We start from the raw sequence: 21,374 nt of genomic DNA on the forward strand, positions 1-21,374 counted from the left end.
TTGCTAACCTTAAAGCATTACATATGTGCTAGTTATTATTATTACTAGTAGTATTGGTGGTGGTGGTGGTAATGGTAAGGGTATAGTATATAATTCTGGCGAGAGTTAATGCAACATTCTCCTAGTAGTAGTAGAGAATAATTTGAAATAATATGAAAGTAGCTAGATCAATCACTGTCTAGTTCCCATGGGTCAATTAATCAATATTCATTAAGAGCGAACTATGATTATAGAGTTCAAGGTGCGTAAATACAGAGTTCAAGGAATTAAACAGCTGGGTTGTGGACACGAATATGATGTTCCAGAAGCCGGAGCAGCCAACCAAACTCTGTTGAGAAATTAAAGTGCTGCTTTAGAAAATGAACTATAATCCCCACTTTTATTGAGTCTGAGAAGCATGTGTGGGCAGCACTACTTTTCAGAGAACTGATAGGACCTACAGATACTCTCTGAAAACAACATCCAGATTCCCTGGAAACATTTTGACTTGTCACTTAATCTCTTCTGTCTAATCACTCAGCAAGTCCCACAGCTTCTTCCTTGGAAATGTGCCTTATATATCTCTTTACTTTCTAATTGAACTTCCATCATCCCAGTGGAAGTCCTCATCACTCAAACCTGGATCATTATTATAACTAACTGGCCTCCTTGCCTTCAATGCATCAGACTAATCTTTCTACCAATTTAACTGTCACTCTCTTATTCCTCACCAAGAAGTAATTCCTCTTTCCTCTGGATTCTCACAGCATTTCATCACTCTTATTATACTTTATGTTAAAGTTATATCTGCAAAGCTTATCTGATGATTGAAAACTTTATGAAATTAGGGACCATGTATAATTTTTCTTTGTATTTCCCACAGAACTTAACACAGTGTCTTGATTACTGAGGTATTAAATATTTTATTGAATGAATGTTCAAGATGTACCATGGCTTTCTATTACCTTCCCTACTAAGTATAAACTCAGTCTAACATTCAAGACCCTGTCCCCAATCTGATCTACATTTGTCTCTCTAGTTTTACTTTCCCACTATTCCTCAGCATGAACCAGTCATAACTGCACTAGAGCATTTGGAAATACATCATGCTATTTGGGAACGTCTGGCCCTAGACAAAATGTTCTTGCTTTATCCCTGCTCCTATCCACTTACATACAAAGTGTTTACAGGGCAATAAAGCCACGGACTGAGGATTCAGTCAGGTGAGTTGTTGCTCCAGCATACCAAGAGCAATGCTAGACACTGTATTTGAGACTGCTTCCTGGTCCACATTTCTGTTATGAGGGATGAGGAAAACAAGAATATTTCCCAGTATTTCTGCATGGCTTGCCACTGGCTAACTGAATTTCCAATCAGTGCCAGACCAACCAACAATTATATATTACTCAATTAAAATAGAGATAGTTTCTGGTTGGCCATATACAAATGGCAAGTTAGCCAGAGAATAACTTTGATAGAAAGAAGACAGTGTAATTTCCTCCTCTCATATTTCTATTTGTTCTCTAACCTTTTTAGGGACTGAATGATATACAATTTTTGCACTGAATTATGACAGGAGACTACTACAAATGGTGATCAAAATCAGGCAGGTTTGAGTCAACAAAATCTTCATGATCTGCTTCATTTCTCCCAGAAGAATGGAAGTTCCATGAGGCAGGGCCTGGTTCCCTTTTCTTGTATCCCTAGCTCCTATCACAATGCCTCAGAACCTTAACATACTATAGACAGTTAATACAAGTTGGTCATTTGTTTTTTTTCCCTTTCTATTCCTCTACTAGTTTTCTGTTTTGTAAATTCTGTAAAAACAAAAGTTCAAGTGAACATCAATGAACTATATTTTACAATTTTTCCACTTTAAAAATTGTTACAAAATAGCAAGTTGCATGACAAAACAATAACAAAATTTAATGAGAATAAGCAAAGTTTGACATTTAAAAAAACCCACTTTCCCAGAGCAACGTTGCCATTTCATCCATACTAATCTCCAATGTTAGGAGAATATCTTTACACTAACTTCTCCTCCCCCCACCCAGTGCTGTGTTAAGTGTTCACATGTGAATGCATACACACACATGCGCACACACACGACTATTTTGTCTCCCAATTCCAGATGAAGTTGAAGGTCTGCTAACTTTGAAGTGGGAAGATATAGGTTTGAACCTGACATCTGACTTCACCTGAGTGGACTTGGACAATCCCATGATCCTCTCTGGGCTTCACCTTCCTCATCCCTAAAGTAATGGCATTGGGCTGGGGACCTTTCAGGCCAATTTGCTAAAGGAGGAGACACTACCTGCAAAGCACTAAGACAGACTTTCCTATTGGGAAAGTGGTACCAGACAGGAAGGAAATGCTTCAGGTACATAATCACATTAAAGTTGGCAGTTAAGAAATCTGAAAGATTTTTTTTTAATACCTTAAGGATACATATGCACTATTTATAAGTCCAAACAGAAACCAAAAGGCAAAAGGAAATGGCCAAAGAGAGGTTCTTATTCCTGATGCTAGAGCCAAGAATCAGAAACATTTCTGGAAAGAAAATAATCTGAAAATAAATGGTAGATAATAACAAAGGCTTTACTGGATAGGTGAAGTCACTGATAAAGACTTGAAGACACACATTAAGTAATAATAATAGCAGTAATAATAATATTAGCTAGTATTTATATAGTGCTGTAGGGTTTGCAAAGAATTGTACAAATATTATGTCATTTGATCCTCACAACAACCCTGGGAAGTATGTGCTATATGATCACTACGTACAGTTGAGGAACCTAAGGCAGACAGAAGTCAAGTGATTTGCCCAAGATAACACAGCGAGCAAGTCTCTGAGGCTGTACTTGAACTCCAAATCTAGCACTGTCTCCACTGTGCCTCCAGCTTCCTAGTAGAATGCATTTTAAAAACTGTCACTTATTCTTAGTACTTACTAAATTAGGGGCACTTTTCCCATGGAAGGTAAAAAACACTGGATGACAAAAACAGAGGTGAAGAGAGCCTATCGGCCTGAAACCAATAAGATTAAACTTGATAAAGATAAAAGTAAAGTTCGGTCTTTAGACTTTTTTTAATTGTTTAAGTATAGGAACACAAAAGTTTTGGTTGATTGTAAGCAAATTCAATGAGTCATCCATGTGGCATGTGATACCAAAAATTTTAGTACAATTTTAGACTGTGTTCATACAAATATAGCATTCAGAGCAAGGAAGTTAATCTCACTATAGTTTGCACTGGTTAGAATATACAGAATGTACAAATAATTCAACAAGCAATTATTGAATACCTGTTATGTTCTTAAGGACCATACTGAGTGCTAGAAATATAAGACTAGAGACTCTGATATCAAGGAACTTGGAACCTAATTGTAGGGGAGAAGGAAAGGAAGAATTAGTACCTAATTAATGCTCAAAGGATCATAAACTTGGAGCTGGAAGGGACCTTTAAAAGCCATTAAGTCCAACCTCTGCATTTTACAGAGATAGGACATCCAGGTGGCAAAGTGGGTAAAGTATCAGTCCCAGAATCAGAAAAGCTGAGTCAAAATATAACCTCAGACATCTACTAACTTTGTGACTCTGGGAAAATCACATCTCTTTCAGCATCAGACCACCTATGTCCCAGGCAGGGTTCTTGTGGGGATCAAATGAGATAATAAGTGTAAAGGACTTAGCACAGTGCCTAGGGCTACATAAATGTTAACTTATTAAATATTATAATATTATTAAATATAATGACATGACAATTTTATTATATGCAAGATAATATAATATGCAATATAAAATAATTATATACTATATTTTATATCTATGGCATATCATATGATACCATATGATATCATGCCATATCATATCACATCATGATATGATATAATATGACATGACATGACATGATATGATAAAGTGGCACTGAGCTGTTAAGTGTCTTGCCCAGGTAAGGAATGTCCAGTGCAGGATTTGAATGTAGTTCTTACTGAATCCAAGTCAAATGTCTTATCTGCTACAGTAGATAAGACTTCTATATACTGATGGGTTTGGGTCTGCTCAGGTTCAGAAATTCGTGGAGTGCCTGGGGAAAAAATCATATGTTCCTAGGTTAAGATTAGGAAGGGGTCTTGGAAATCATCTAGCCCAATTCTATCATTTTACAGATAAGGAAATAGAAGCCAAGAGAAGTTAAATTACTTCTCAAAGTCATACAAATAGCTGGGATTTGTACTCAAATCCTTGCTTTCCAAATGTAGTCCTCTTCCCATTAACACTTTACTGACCCCAGAAGATACATATTCAGTGATGGTACCAGGAGTCACAAGATTGTGGGGGATGGCATTAAGATTCGTAACATTTGGAGCAGTAATGCTGAGGATGGTGGGCAGTTTCTTCTGTGTAGCAGATCTCAATGACAATCCCTGAGGTGTTCCTAAGCACTGGTCATATAAAGAATTGGGGGCAATCACATTGGATGGGATTCCATGGTGCTTGGTGGCTGGCAGTTATCATGGTTGGCAATAGTAACATTGGTGACCAACTTGTCTGTTCCCTTGCCCTATTGGGTCATGGACACAGCTACTGTTCCTTTGGCAACATGATTGGCTGGGATTCCCTCATACACCAGTTTTTGGCCATAAGTTTCATTTCCTGGTTACAGAATCTTTTACTTTCTGAACAGCATATTTCAAATGGGAAATTGACAAACAAGTGCATTCAGAAAAGGTTCATGATCACATGAACCCCCATAATGTGATCAGTGCACTGCTCAAAGAATAAAAAGAAGACAGATAGTGAACATGATATTTGTCTTCAAATTTTTAAGACCTGTCATATGGAAGACAGCACAGCAAGGACCAACTGGTAAAAGTGCAGGCTACAGGTGAAGGCTTTGTAATAATTAAAATAGCCCCTAAATAAAATGGGCTGCTTTGTAAGTTCTTTTTTAGATACTGGATAGTATAGTCTGGGGGGGCAGAGGAGAGAAGGGAGGAACCTGTGGCCTCAAGGTCACATGTGGCCCTCTAGGTCCTCAAGCGTGGCTCTCTGACTGAATCCAGACTTGACTTGAACTCAGGTTTTTCTGATGTCAAGCCTTCTTGACTTGAGTCCGATCCTTTATCTCTGATATCATGCTGCCTTTTTGAGGCAGCTGATAACACAGTGGACAGAGCCCTGGGTTTGGAGTCAGGAAGACCTTACTTCAGATCTGGCCTCAGACATTTATTGATATATGACTATGAGAAAATCACTTAACCTCTGCATGCCTGAGTTTTTTTCAACTATAAAATGAAGATCATCATATTACTCACATCCCAGGGTTGTTGGGAGATCAAATGAGATCTTTGTAAAGCACTTAGGACAGTGCACAGTATATAGTAGGCACTGAAAAAAATGCTTATTTCCTTCTTTTTCTCTTGGTTCATTAAATGGGCAAAGAAAAATAGCCACTTACTGAATTTTTCTAATAAAAATTGAAATGACTTAGAGTCCCTCAATACTTTACTCATATATGATCCATCTCTCCCTGCTGCCTCTCCTTAATCCCTTCACATCAGAACACTTAAAATGAACTGACTTATATAAATGACATAGAAATAAATTCTAAAAAAGTGACACATTTGCTTTTTATCAATTGAACATTTCTGCTGAGTTTACTTTTCTTGACCTTTTGTTACTGTGATGATCATGAAGCACTCTGAAGAATGAAAACACTGATGGATAAGCTCTTCTAGTCATCCTGTTGTTGAGGAAAAGTCTTCAACATGAATGACTTTTCACGTTCTTTTATCTTATGATGACAGATATGCAATCAATTCAAGCTAAGAAGTACACTCATGATCACAGGAGTAATGACAAAGCAAGGGATCCTGAGATACGTGATTGCTACTTCATTTTAGATGGATTATTCAAGAACCAGAAGTATGCAAAATACCAGATGTAAAAAAAATAAATAAATCAGTGAACCCCCAAGGACTTTTTCCTCTTACATCATTATCAGTTAATATTTGAGTGCCCTAAATTAGTTCTAACTACATAAAATATAATTTAAGCCTCCACAGGATATATCAGTTATTCTTTCAAAGCTATAAATTTGATTTTATCAAGTTAGGCTGATATTAGAAAAATGAATAAACATATGAATGAAAAAATCATTTATTAAGTACTTGCTATGTGTCAAGCACTGGGCTAAGTATATATACAGTATATATAAGCAAACAAAGCCCCTACTCTCAGAGAGCTTATATTTCAACTTGGGAGAGGTGGCTAAGTGGCAATGGATATAGATTGCTGGACCTGGGATGAGATTCACCTTCTTGAGTTCAAATCTGGCTTTGGACACTTAATAGTTGTGTGTCCCTGGGCAATTCACTTAACTCTATTTGCCTCAGTTCTTCCTCTGTAAAATGAGCTGGAGAAGGACATGGCAAACCACTCCAGTATCTTTGCCAAGGAAATTCCAAATGGGATCATGAAGAGTCAGACACAACTGAAACAAACGAAACATCGCAGTAGAAAAGACAACAAATAAAGGAAAATGGTAGCCAAGTGGGGCACTTTAGTCTTGAAAATTATAGTTATGGTGAATGGGACTTTAGGGAAGTAGACTGACACACTTCCAACTGGGAACAAGGTCAGAATTGATTTAAACATGGTTCCATAATTAGTTGAGGTACCTGGGCAAGGCAGATGATCATTGAGTAGAGTGGGAGATGAAGTACGACCTGAGGTCCAATTAGAACAGCGGGGTCTCTGGGGGAAAGTTTCTCAAGGTGGTAAGGTAGATGGTGAATACAGCAAAAACAACATCTAGAAGTGAATGTTGGCTTTTACCTGATCAGCCTCTGCAAACAACTTTGATTAGTTTAATGAACTGTTCAGTCACAATTCAGATATATCAATGAACAACCTATTCAGGATATAGAGATGTAACCACTCTAGAGATAGCCACTATGCAGCAAAATGACTTGTGATGGCATAAATCCGTTGTCTGTGGAGACACTGGAGCAGACCACAGTACGATTTTTTAATTCAGTCTTGTCATTACACATCCATGAATTTTCAAGATAAATAAGGCATATTTCATTAAGTACAAAATTTTGGTCTTACCATTTTGATGGCAATCTTTATAAAACATACTGCAAATACAATTATTCAAGACAATTCCAAAGGACTCATGAAGAAAAAAAGAGAGAGAATCCAAACAGAGAACAGATTCCCTGAATACAGATTAAAGAATACTTTTTTCACTTACTTAAAATATTTTGCGCTTTTTTTGCATCATGGCTAACATGAAAATATATTTTGCTTGCCTTCTCAATGGGTTGGGGGAGGTGTTAGAGGGATGAAGAGAATTGGGAACTCAAATTTTTAGAATTTTAAAAAATGAATGTTAAAATAAGCTATAATTATTGTTAAATAATGCAAGCTTCCCTGCTTACTTAAATGGCCTATACTGAATATCTAGTAGAACTCAATCTCCCTGAGGACAGGGGTTATTTAATTTTTGTTTTCTGTCTTTAGTGTTTAGCACAGTACCTGGCATATAGTAGATACTTAATCAATATTTAATGAACATAATTTTACCTTTTCTTATTAGCTCTAGGTCATTATTGATAACAATTACTTATGCAGGTAACATAATACAGTGATATCCTTAGGAGCCTCTAAGATATATAGGATTTTGTGCTCTATTTATTAACTGGTCCCTGGCATTAATCTTACTTTTTTGCCAGAAATCAAAGTATTGGTTATCAATTCTTTCTCTGATCAATATGTAACATCCTCTCCCTCTTACATTTGTGACTTCCAATTTATGATGGGCTCAGAAACCAAATAACAAAAGTTAATTCAATAATGTTTAAAACTAGAGTAAATAGACTAGAGATGAAAATGACATAAAAGTTAAAGAACTTTGGTGCATGGACTTTAAGACATTTATTTTAGCTGCAAAGTACAGTGGAAAGAAGGCTGAACTTTGTGAAATTGAGTTTGAATCCTCCCTCTATCACTTACTAGCTGTGTGACCATGGACAGGTCAGTCTAAGATTCAGTGTTCTCATCTGTAAATGGTGGGAAATTAGTAATAATGCCTGTTGTACACATTTTATAGAGTTGTGAGGATTACATGCAGCACTCTATATAAACAGCTTTGCCTCAAAACCTATATGAGTATCAGCTACATTCATATTAGCCCTAAAGGTCTTTTTGTTTATTTTCTGGTTCTCATCTGCGACGCAGATGGTATAGATTTAAAAATAAATACCCACTGGATAAATAAGGGTTTGCTAGATGTAATTCCAAGGTCCCAGAAACCAGTGCTTTAGTATAGCTTTGGTCAACGCTCTCTCAAATCATACAACATTGGACTATGATGAATGCCCAGGGGAAACTTAATTTCTTCTGTTACCTGTACCTGCAAACTCATGTTACTTCCTATGACTGTTTAATCTGCAACACTTGGCCTCCAATAACCTTGCTGAAATTAAATTTCAAACAAGTTCCAACACTGGATTTGAGTTGCTTTATTGTTTTTTTTAATTCATAATTTTTCGTGCAAGGGGAAAAGTTATTTTAAGCTCTATTTGGGACTCTTGGGGTTTTCTATTATCTGCAAAGCTATTTCAAAGCCATCTCAGTGCTTTTACACAGAGATTTGTAAGAGAAATGAAAACTGGAGTGAAAATTACCTGCTTCCCCTCAAAGAAAATAGAAACATACTCAAAAATAAATCAAGGCACTCCATTCCCCATCTTAAGCCCATAAGCATACTAAATAACCCTCTATAAGGCAGAAGGCGGAATACCAATCATTTTCCCACTTCAATTTTCTTCTAAATTATTCCTGGATGAGGAAAGGGAAGGAGGTGAAATGTTATGCGAGTCACAACTGCCTTTGTTATCTCAATGAAAGTTACTATAGTGAAAAGAGAGAATTACTTGGAAGGGACAAACACTGTTCTCTCAAAGAAATGTCATCCTCAGTAAAGAAGATGGCACTTCTCTGTCTGTGTCTGTCTCTGTCTGTGTCTGTCTCTGTCTCTCTGTTTCTGTGTCTCTCTGTCTCTGTCTCTCTCTGTCTCTGTCTGTCTCTCTGTCTCTCTCTGTCTGTCTCTCTTTGTCTCTGTCTCTCTCTGTCTCTCTGTGTCTCTATCTCTGTGTCTCTCTCTGTCTCTGTCTGTCTCTCTGTCTCTGTCTGTCTCTCTTTGTCTCTGTCTCTCTCTGTCTCTGTCTCTCTGTGTCTCTATCTCTGTGTCTCTCTCTGTCTCTGTCTCTGTGTCTCTCTCTGTCTCTGTGTCTCTCTCTCTGTCTCTCTGTCTCGCTCTCTCCGTCTCTGTCTCTCTCTCTCTCCCCTCTACCTGAACTACATCTCTGTTCTTGGCTGTCCAACCAAAGTACACACGAGGTGTAACAGAAAAGACTTCAATCCAATCTGATTCAAAGAGTTCTTTTGGGTGAATAATCAGGCATTCTTTCACACTTTCCACTCCATAATTATGTGGAATTGCTCACATACTCTCCACAGATGCTCTTTAAAATCATCTCTGCTCTTTTTATCCTTTTTCATAGTTCTTCAGTGTTTGGCACTTAGCTAGCTGATCCTTCTGGATACACTCTGCACCTCTGAATTTTCATGACACTGCTCTGTTATGTTGTTTGTCCAACTTTTCCTACAGATCTTGTTGCATTTTTTCATCTTTTTTTTTTTTTTTAAGAATCATCATTCACCCTCTGCTGCCTATGCACATGTGGCTCTAAGACTTTCTCCTGGACCCTCTCCTCTCTCTATTATCTCAGTATTTCATCAGTACTCTTTGATGCAGCATCATCTCTATGTAGCTGACTCCCAAATTTTCATATCCAGGATTAATGTCACTCCTGGAGTTCCAGTCCAAAATCTCCAAATGTTTCTTTGATATCTTCACTTGAATATTGTTCCTTAAGCAGTTCAAACTCATCATATCTAAACAGAATTCCCCCTAAACTCAGCTCCCCTCATACCTTCCCCATTTCTGTCAAAGTACTGCCATTGTTCCAGTCATCTAGGTTCACAAGCTTGGAGCTAGCTTCATTCTTCCCTCTCATTCATGTCCCCTCTCCTACATCCAATCACTTATCATGTCCTATTGATTTGATTTCTAAAATCCTATCATTTCCTTCTCCCAGCTCGGACTAGAAACACTCTAGTAAGACCCTCATCACCTCTTACTTAGATATTGCAACAACTTCCTGACATCCCCAAATCCCCTCTCTTTCCTCTTCAATCCTTTCTCCCAATAGCTGCCAAACTGCTACTCCTAAATTACAGGTCTGACCACCTTCTTATGCAAGAAACTTTAAGGAGGTCACCTTTATCTTTAATATGAAATAAAACTCTTCTGCTTGACATTTAAAGGTTTGGCTCCAACCCATCTTTCCAGGATGATTACAAATTATTCCCCATCATATACTCTATGTTCCAACAAAACTGAAAAACTTGCCATCCTCATTTCATCCTCTTTCAGTGCCTTTGCATAAGCTGTGTCTGGAATGTTCTCTTTCTTTATCTCCATCTCTTGGCACTCATCTCCTTCCAAGACTCAGTTGAAGGGATGAATTCTTCAAGAGAACTTTGGATCATCTGATCAGAGATCTAGAGCTAGACCTCAGGGTCACCTTGTACAACTCTCCTCATTTTAGGGGAAAATGAAGCCCGAGAAAGTTAAATGACTTATCTAAAGTCACATGGATAGTAAAAATCAAAGTAATATTAAACCCAGGTTCTCTGACTCCAGAGCCAGTACTCTTTCCATTTTTACTACCCATCCCCCAATAACTGCATATTTATTTTGTATATATCTTGTAATTACATATCCATGAACATATATTGTTTTCTTCAAGTTTCATATAGTTTTTAGTGGGTAGGGATTATTCTATTTTTCTCTTTGCATCTCCAGAGTCCAAATCATTGTTAGTAAATGCTTCATAAATGTTTCTTCATTTATTGATTGATTGAATCCATAAGCTTCTTATTCATAACAAGCTCATAGTTTCCCCCAAACCCTCAAGTCTTGTTTGGTAATCCAGTGTCTGACCTTACCTCCCTTTTAGCTCTATAGTCTAGGGTTTACTGCTGTATGCCTAAGTTCAGTCTTTCTGCTAGGTTTTTCACTCTATAAATAAATTCTGGAGTTTCTATCCTAAGAGTATCCTAAATGAGTGAAATCACAGATTCTGATCCCAAAAAAATATAAAGAACTTGAGTACTGATTTTCACTGCATAGATGGTGAAGAGGGAAGAGAAAAATGTATAACTTCTTTAGACGCTTTCACTCACTAAAAGCACACAACTTTTAGGCCCTCAGGAAAATGAGGTTTACGGGCAGTATCAGATGGCCTATGGAATGGATGGAAGGGCCCATCAACAATACATTTGAATTGCAGTAATACAGTTTCCCGATCATCCATTTTAATTGACAAGTTGGAAAGTAGCCTCATTAACTTTATGGGCAACGTCTCAGTTGTTTTGTAAAGAGTTCCCCCTTGTTTGCCATGAAGAGGTTTCTCTCTGGTTTGCAACCTCAACCTCATCCTCATGTGTCTCTAGTAGCATTGCACTGTTAGCTTATATACCATGACCTACTGCAGCCTCTACTGAAAATGTATTGAGGTGTGGAGTTAATAATTCTGTAAAATGCATGGAAAGTTCCACACAGAGACATTCAATCTACCCTTTATCATGTGGCTTAATTAAAACACTGATCAAAGTTGTTTTTGCCTCATTACACCATCAGCTCATCAGATGATTATTTCTTTTGTAGTCATTTATTGTGAACAATGGAGAAATGTAATTTCCATGAGAATAGACACTTTGGAATAGAAAATAATTATACATGCAGGGACATGACATGGTTGTCAGTCCTTTTTGGTGTTATAGTTCCCTCCCTTCTGTACCACCTTTGTCCCATCCAGGGGCTCACTAACCACTCAAGTTATTTACTGTCTTGATTCACATGATCCCCTCTACAAAAAAAAAAAGGAAAAATTAATTGGCCTACTGCTCTGAGAAGGAAATGTTTAGAACTAGAAAGGATGAAAATGGGATTATCTAGACCAGTCTGGATGGGTTAGGCTAATCATGAACACTCTCCAACAGCTAAGTGGGAGAATAAAGCTAAGAAAATCAGAGACAGCTTGATTTGGCTAACACCACAAATGTGGGCTGAGGAAAGGTCAGAGTGATCAATACAGTCATTGCATGTCAGGACCCAAAAAGAACCGTAGAGATTATGTAGTCCAATTCTTTTATTTTACAGATGAAGAAGCTATGTCCCTAAAAGGTCAAGTAGTTTACCCAAGGTCATAAAAACAGTAAGCAGCAAAGACTAGAATTGAAACCCAGATCCCCTGACTCTACTACAATAGAGACCCTTTAATGTGGTCTATAAAACACCACATGGCAGGGAATGCAGCTGGAGCACTGCAGTAAACAAATAAATTCATTTTCTTGTTGCAATCTTCTTTTCCATTAAGAAACCCTGATATTGTTTCTTGGCTGGGTCTAATTTGACTTAGAATTGTGACCTACAATAATTATTAGCATTTCTTTGTGGAAAAGAAGTTTGAAATAATAAGAAAATAGCACAATTCAGTCTTCAAATTACAGTCCTGAGTTTAATTAATTAATTATACATTTATTTATTGATTTAATTTGGGCAACATAATATTTGTGTTGTAACTGACATGAATCCTGTGGCCTCTCCAATATAACTTCCTGATATTACTATTGTCTCTGTATATATATTTGCTTTTTCTGGCTTCGCTTTCTTCATGCTACCTCACTTCAAACATGTCTTCTCAAGTTTTTTTGAATTCTGTGTATCATTATTCCTTGTGGTACAATAGTATTCTATCACATTCCGATACTATATATTTTTTTAGCTGCTCCCCAATTGTTGAGCATACATTTTTTCCTACCTTTTTGTTACAACAAATAATGCTGCCACTAACCTATTTGCACATATGGATCTTTTCTTGATGTCATTAAACTCCTAGGAATATACTACTTATAGTGGAATCTCCAGATCACATTATATGAACAATTTTGGAACATTTTTTTATATAATTCTAAATTGTTTCCCATAATATTTGAATCACTTCACTACCCTCTCAACAACAGTCCTTCCACAGTCCCTTCAACGATGCATTTTCCCTCTTTTAGAATTTTTGGTAGCTAGGCAGGATGAGGTGATTTCTCAGTTTTCTTTTAATTTACATTCCTCTGATTATTTGTGATTTTTTAACTTTAAAGGTGGTACCTGTACTGGTAGTTTGAATTTCTTCTTCCAGAAATTATTCATATCCTTTACCTGTCTAATTGAGAATGAAGTCAATTCTTGTTAGATTTTTGGATGTTAGGTTTTATCAGTTATTTAATGCAATGATTTTCCTAATACATTCATATTGTTGTTCCTATAGGTTCTTTTTCCTCTCTCTTTGATCTCTTTGGGCTACAGACATAGTAGGCATAGATAGGTAGTTGGGTCAAAGGGAATATGCACAGTTGAGTAACACTGGGGGTATATTTCCAAATTGTTTTCCAGAATAGCTAGACCAATTCACAGCTCCACCAGTAGTACAATAGTGCACCTGTTTCTCTGAAGCCCTTCCAACATGCATCATTTTCTCTTTTGTCATTTTTGCTAATCTGATGGGTATGAGATGAAATCTCTGAGCTGCTTTAATTTTCATTTCTCTAATTATTAGTGATTTCAATCATTTATTTCAAATGGTTGTTGATACCATGGATTTCTCCTTTGAAAACAGCCTGTTCATATCCTTTGAACATTTATTTATTGGGGAATTAATCTTTGTTTTATACATTTGAATCAATTCAATATATTTCATGGATATGAGATCTTCATCAGGAAAAAAATACCTCAAAGCTTTTTCCAAGTTACTTGTTTTCCTTCCAATTTTAATTGTATTAGATTTTACATGGTATATAATAAAAGTTCACTTCATCTTCTGTGATGCTCTCTATAGCTCATTTAGTCATGAACTCTTCCCAATCTAGAGATTTGATTATAGATTGAGATCTAAGAGCACCAATCCCCTTTCCTTTCAATTTTCTATTCCTTTTATTCCTTGATACTCTTGACTTCTTGTTCCTTCAAATGAATTTTGTTATCATTTTATCCAATTCCTTAAAGTATTTTTTGGTAGTTTTACACAGTGACTATGCAGACAAATTTAGATACTATCACTGTACTATGCTGGTGTGGACTAGCCATGACCATGCCATATCTCTTCAGTTATTTAGGTACAGGCCAATATTTTTACAAAATAGAGGTTCTAGCCAGACTAATAATCAAAGAGAGAAGTTGTACTTCCAAACTAACTTACAGGCCTATTTTTCAAATCATTATTCTCCAGAGCTGTACTTCACATCTGGAATACATAATTTTATATACAAACTGCTTTTGATAGCCAACACACATCATTTAAAGTTGGTATTTTATATAACAAAAGGTTTAAAATCAGCAGCAGCCAGCTAATATTTTAGAAAGGAGAGAAATTTTTAGTTCTAGTTAAAAAGAATTTCACGTATCTAAATGTTCTCTGTAGACATCCATAAGTTAATGATTAACATTTTTAGGATATAGAAAGAGCTAGATGTTGAATTTAAAATGGCAAGACTCAGAAATAAACACAATTATAATCCTTCAGAATATCCCTGTAATAAAATTCCATAATATAACTTACATCTATACTACTTGTGAAAATTCTGTAATAGAAGGTATTTCTATACTGCTAAACAACATCTAATCAACAATCTAATGACTTCACTGGAAACATCAGAAAACAAATGTCCATATCATCTTCTTTCCTTAAAATGTCTCTGTATTCAAAGAATTAAAGAACTTTAAAACTGAACAGGACCTCAAAGGCCATCTACCCCAATCTGTAGCCAAATAGGAATTTCCTCTACAGTATGACAGACTGCTTTTGAAGACTTTTCAGGAAGTCAGTCCATCCTACCTCTGAACAGCTGTCACTGTCAGATATTGCTGGCATCAAACAGATAGCTGCCCTTCTGTAACTTAATCAAGATATACTATGGCATAGTTAAAAAAGAGCCTCAGGGCTGGAGTCTGAAAACCTAGGTTCAAATCCCAGCTCCGCCACTTGCCTGCCTGCTCCACTTATGGGACCACAGAGACCTTTTCTGAGTCTCAATTTCTTCAGGTTCAAATCAAAAGAGATACTAAGGTCACTTCAACTTTAAAATTCTGTGATCCTATGATCTATTCTCACCACTATCACCTCAGTCCAGAGACACATGCTTTCAGTTTTTCTTTTCTTAAATCTACCCTTATGATCTACTACAATAGTCTTTGTAATCAACCAATTAAAAAATAAGCACTTATTAAGCACCTACTATAAGCCAACTACTATGTATGTATATATATACACGCACACACATATGTATGTGCATATGTATTAATATCCATTCATCCGTATATGCACATATTGTATGTATTGTGTGCATATGTATGTAGTGAGGTGCTGTTGTTTTTTTCTCATTTAGATTATGTGTCCACAGGTGTCTTTCTAGATGTGGCTTATAGGGAGATCAAAATATATACTTCTAGCATCTTTTCCCTCCACCCTTCTCCAAAGGGGACTTTGATTCCTACCAGGAGGTGAAGCAGGAGATTAGAGCAAGGTTGACTCTCCCTGGAAAGAGGGAAGGGTAATGAGTTAGAATTGTATCTATCTGTTCTCTTAAATATTATTAGCCTAGGGGGAGCAATTTTTGTGGTTGTTCAATCATATCAGACTCTTTGTGACCCCATGGACCACAGCATGTCACACTTATCTATCCTCCATTATCTCTCAAAGTTAATCCAAGTTCATGTTCATTGTTTCCACGACATTATTTATTTATTCATCCTCTGTCATCCCCTTTTCCTTTTGCTTTCAATCTTTCCCAACATCAGGTTCTTTTCCAGTGAGTCTCATCTCCTCATGACATGACCAAAGTATTCAAGTTTCACCTTTAATATTTATCCTTCCAATGGGTAATCTGAATTAATTTCTTTAAGTATTGACTAATTGATTTCCTTGCTCTCTAAAGGATTCTTAAAAGTCTTCTCCAGCACTACAATTTGAAAGCATGAATTCTATGGTGCTCAATTTTCCTTACAATTCAACTTTTACAGTCATACATTGCTACTGGAAAAAACATAGCTTTGACTACATGGAACCTTACTGGCAAGAAGATATCTCTGCTTTTTAATATGCTATCCATATTTGTCATAGCTTTCCTTCCAAGTAGCAAGTATCTTTTGATTTCATGGCTTCAGTCACTGTCTAGAGTGTTGATCTTTGAGTCCAAGAATATAAAATTCTTCTGCTTCCATTTCTTCTCCACTTGCCAAAAAGTGGACAGACTAGTTGTTAAGCTTCAAGTCAGATTTTACACTCTCTTCTTTCACCCAATAGGCTTCTTAATTCTTCTTTGCTTTCTGCCATCAGAGTGGCATCATCTGCATAGATGGGATTGCTTACGTTTCTCCTGGCCATCTTAATTCTGACTTTTGATTCACCCAGACTGGCATTTCTTATGACATACTCTGCATATGTTAAATAAATAAGGTGACAATACACAGCCCTGTCATACTACTTTGTTAATCTTAAACTGATCAGATGTTCCAAGTTTCTATCTCATTGATGCTTCTTGACCAGCAGCATGTTCCTTAGGAGACAAGAAAATGATCTGTTACTGACATCTCTTTGGGGATTTTGACATTTTTTTGTGACCCACATTGTCAAAGACTTTTGAGTAGTCAATGAAGCAGAAGTAGATGTTTTGTTCTGGAATTCCCTTGCTTTCTCTATAATCCAGTAAATATTGGCAATTTGGTCTCTAGTTCCTCTGCCTCTTTGAAAACCAGCCTGTTCTTCTGGTAATTCTTGGTTCACATATTGCTGAAGCCTAACTTGTAGAATCTTAAGCATAACCCTGCTGGTGTATGAAATGAGTGCAATTACACAGTAATTTGAATATTCCTTGGCATTATCTTTCTTTAGGATTGGGATGTAAACTGATCTTTTCCAATATAGTAGCTGTTGTTGAATTTTCCAAATTTGCTGGCATAATGAGCACAGCACTTTAAAAACATCATCTCTTGGGATTTTAAATAGCTCAGCTGAAATTCAGTCACTAGCCTTAGTGTTAGCAATGGTTCCTAAGATCCACTTGACTTCATTCTCCAGGATGTCTGGCTCTAGATCAGTAATCACACCATCATGTTTGAATGAAATGCTTGCTCCCTATTTCTTAACAGAGAGAGAAGTATTCCAAATTCTATATCCAAGGCTTGCCCACATTCCCACCAGATGCCAGTTCTATGATAAACATATGGAGAAAATAGGAAACAAAGTCATTTGTTCAAGCTGATAGCAAAACAGAAATGAGAAAGCATACATATAAGAATATAAATCAGATGATACAGATTAAGTGAGCTCCCCTTTTAAGAGTGAGATAATTCAATTCAACTGAGAGAGAATTTTAGATTTCACCCAAAGGGGAATTCCCCCAAATCTTTGCAACAGTAAGCCAGAGACAGGGATATGAAAAAGACTGCCAGTTCCTTTCATACAGTTCTCCTCAGATGCTTTCTCTACCTTCATTGATGTGAAGAGAAGTCAGAATGGTACATCTTTCTCAGAGCTAGAGCCAGAGGAGCCCAGGAACGATAAGATCGCTTCTCACTAGCTCTCACCAAGTCTACCCTACCCCTCACACAAGTGCTGAGCACTGAGTAGTCAATCTCATCTGTGAGCAGAGGGTGTTATTTCCACCGGTCCTTTGAACTAAGGGTCAAACACACACACACACACACACACACACACACACACACACACAGATAAATACTTCTTAAGCATTTTAGGCCTTGGTTTTTGTTTTGTTTTTAAGGTCATACAGCCCCTGTAATGTGAAGCAGGTTGAACAGTGACAAGATATAAACACATTATATACACTTTTATTTTTGTTCACTGGAAATTTTAATCTTAATATATTGCCTTAGGAGCACCTCCTCTCCAACTCACAAGATACGTAACCCAGGGAACACCTGATCCAGATTCAAGATATCCTAAAAATCCCTAGCCCTAAAAGTATAGCTCCTAAATCTCCATTGATGTAGCCATCCAGGACACAATACTTCAAAGCAAAAACGTTTATTGAAATGGAATAGTAAAAAAAAAAAAAAAAAAAGAGCAACAAAATATCTACTCTATAAATCTGGAGCTCATTTTTTCTAGCATCAGCAGATAGTCACTAGTAGAGGAGCAACACACCATGCAGGGAACAAATATGGCCTAGGAGGTGATAAAGACAGGGAACCTAAATGTATATCCAGAATACATTAGAGGTTGCACCAAATATATGCTGCCCTATATGCATTTGTTCTAAAAAACAAGAATGGGGAAAAAAGGACAGAAGAAATGTGAAGATGGTATTTAGTTTATTCACAATTTAAACATGAGAAAGTAGGCAAAACAGTTCAAGATAATGGGAAAGTTCAGCAAAGGGAAGAATAGGTGAAACTAAGGGTAATGCATTTTAAAGGAGAGATAAGCAATTGCTACTTCTAGCGCAAGCACATTTAAACTCTGACATGCTACTGAAGTTATAATGGCCAATACGCTTAGCAAAGAGCATTTTACCAACAGGCACTCAGTAAATATTTGTTGAATGAATTAATAAATTTGGAGCAGAATTAGAGAACTCTAAATATAAATAAGTATGCAATAACAAACAATTCATCCAGATATGATAATTAACCAGAACAATGCTAAATTCTCAGTATTTAAGTATTCTGTTTGCAACCTCCAGAATTTAAGAAAAAAGTTCATCTAAGTCTATAAAAATAAAATGCTTGCAAAATTATCTTTTCTAAAAATGTAGTGGAAATTCAGAACCTAATGAATTGTACATTTTTGATATGTATCAGTTTTTTACAAAATTCATATTTCAGAATAAATGGATTTTATATAATTAATTCATGAGTTTTACATGGAGTTCATTTAGGATTGAACAAATCTAGCTTTTTGGGATTTATTAGCTGTAATATGGACCAACAGAATTTCCAAGTTGAAAGGGACCTCAGTGATTATATAGTCTAATCTGAAGCTGAAGAAGAATGTCTTCTACCATAACCCAATAAGAAGTCATATAGCCTTTCCTTGATGACCTCCAGAGAGGCCATCACCCAAAGCAGGCCACTTTACTTGACTACCTGTTATAAAGTGAAACTAAAATGACTCATTTATTGTTGAAGAAAATATTCAATACAGCATCCATTACTCAATGCTTTCCTATTCCATATGTACTTCCCACTGCATACTCTGACACTCAGTGACACTGGCCTCCTTGTTTCTCAAGCAAGACACTGATCTGACCTGGAACATTTTCACTGGCTGTCCCCTAAATCTCGGAGAATCTCTCCTTCCTCAAATCCATAATTTGGTCTTCTGGCTTTCTCCATATCACTACCTTCTATGAGAAACCTTTCCCAATGTCCCTTCATGAAAGGCCTTTCCCTGCAGTGATTCTCTCTGATTTATCACACACACACACACACACACACACACACACACACACACACACACACAGAGAGACAATTTTAAAATATTTGTTTGCACACTATCTGCCCAATTAGACTCTGAACTTTTTGAGATCAGGGATTGCTGGCTTTTAAAACTTTTTTTAAAATATATGTTTCCAGTGCTAAGCATAGTGCCTGGTATATAGCAGGTGTTTAATAAAGCTTGTTGGCTGTTGAGTGAGACTATGTCATTTTTATTTCTGAATTCCCTAGCACTTAATACAGTGCTTTGACCAAAGGAGTATAATAAATGTTTGTTGGATTGGATGTCAAAGTGTGAAAAACTAAATAGTATAAAGTAATCACAACTGTAATCTGTAAAAATTTATATTCTGAATATAAACATAGAAAAATAACAAGCAAGCCTTTCATCAAATGCCCTCATCTTGCAAATGCATAGCCACATGACAAACTTTTCACAATGCATTCAAATTGATATGTATCCTTTTCCCTTTATATTCCCACCAAGAACTGGACAGGTTATCAGCACATATCTGAGTTACAAAGAACTCATCCTTTAATTTCAGTAGGTTGTCCAATCTACTCCCAATCACCTCCCTAATATTCCTCCCATCCCTCATCACATTCACATGAAATGCTAAAAGTTATATTAAAGAAAATTTTAAAGAGAGATCAAGACACCTATTGCCTAGGCTCTATTTAAATACCACATGATTCTGTAAAAATAATTTTTATGACTTTGACTTTCTCTGATTGTCCCTCAGACCTGGAATATTCTCCCTTCTCATTTCCACCTATTGACTTCCTTGACTTCTCAACTAAAATCTCATCTTTACAAGAAGTCTTTCCCAACTACTCTGAATTCTAGTGCCTTCTCTGTTAATTATTTCTAATTTATCCTGTATATGGCTTGCTTTGTATGTATTTCTTATATTCTGTGTTTCCCATTATACTGTAAGCTCCTTCAGGGCAGGGACTGTCTTTTACCTCCTTTTGTATACCTGGCCCTTATTAGCACAGTACTTGGAACATAGTAAATGCTTAATAAAATTTCACTGATAACTGAAAACTTTGGTAAAACTATCTGAACATAAATGTTAGTATTGATATATACAAGTACATGACTTAATTTCACATTTCAATTTCTTCATAGTCAATTAATGGTCATATTAGTGAAGATACTAAGATGTTAATATCTAGAACCCCAGAGTAGTTAAATTAATTCTTTCTCTTCCATTTCTCCACCTTATTAAATGGTCAAAAAAAAAAAATCAAGGAAGTTAATGAGATTATTTTTGCAGAAGATCTGGAAATCTCTCTACAACAGTGGTTTTCAAACTTTTTGGTCTTGGGACTCCTTTTTACTCTTAAAAATTACTGAGGATCCTAAATAACATTTCCTAATGTCAGTTACATCTAAGGGTGTTTACTGTATTATAAATTAAAACATTTTAGTATTATTATAAAAATAGTTTTGACCTTGAGGTCACCATGAAAGGATCTCAGGGAACCTGCAGGTCCCTGAAGTGCTCTCTGAGAACCACCGATCTAAAACAATAATTTACCTCTTATGGAAGATTTGAGATTTTAAAAATTGGCAGAAGATTTCCTAATCTTACTCTCCCCTTTAGATCTACAATGAAGCACCAAATAAGTGAGACTTGTTGAAGAGAATCACCACTAGGGAAATCTACATCTACCTGGATTTTAAACTTGTCTGAGGCAGCACTAGCCCACCTCCATCACCCCTTTTTAAAAATTATACCTATCAG

At 36.4% G+C, this 21,374-nt stretch overlaps 1 protein-coding gene across 3 annotated transcripts in view; it reads right to left on the reverse strand.

The window, feature by feature from the left end:
- Positions 1-21,374, reverse strand: part of OXR1 (oxidation resistance 1) — a 588,329-nt gene that overhangs the window by 469,820 nt on the left and 97,135 nt on the right. The gene's annotated exons all lie outside the window — the stretch shown is intronic.

This window comes from Notamacropus eugenii, chromosome 4 (genome assembly GCF_028372415.1).
Source record: "Notamacropus eugenii isolate mMacEug1 chromosome 4, mMacEug1.pri_v2, whole genome shotgun sequence".
Taxonomy (NCBI): domain Eukaryota; kingdom Metazoa; phylum Chordata; class Mammalia; order Diprotodontia; family Macropodidae; genus Notamacropus; species Notamacropus eugenii.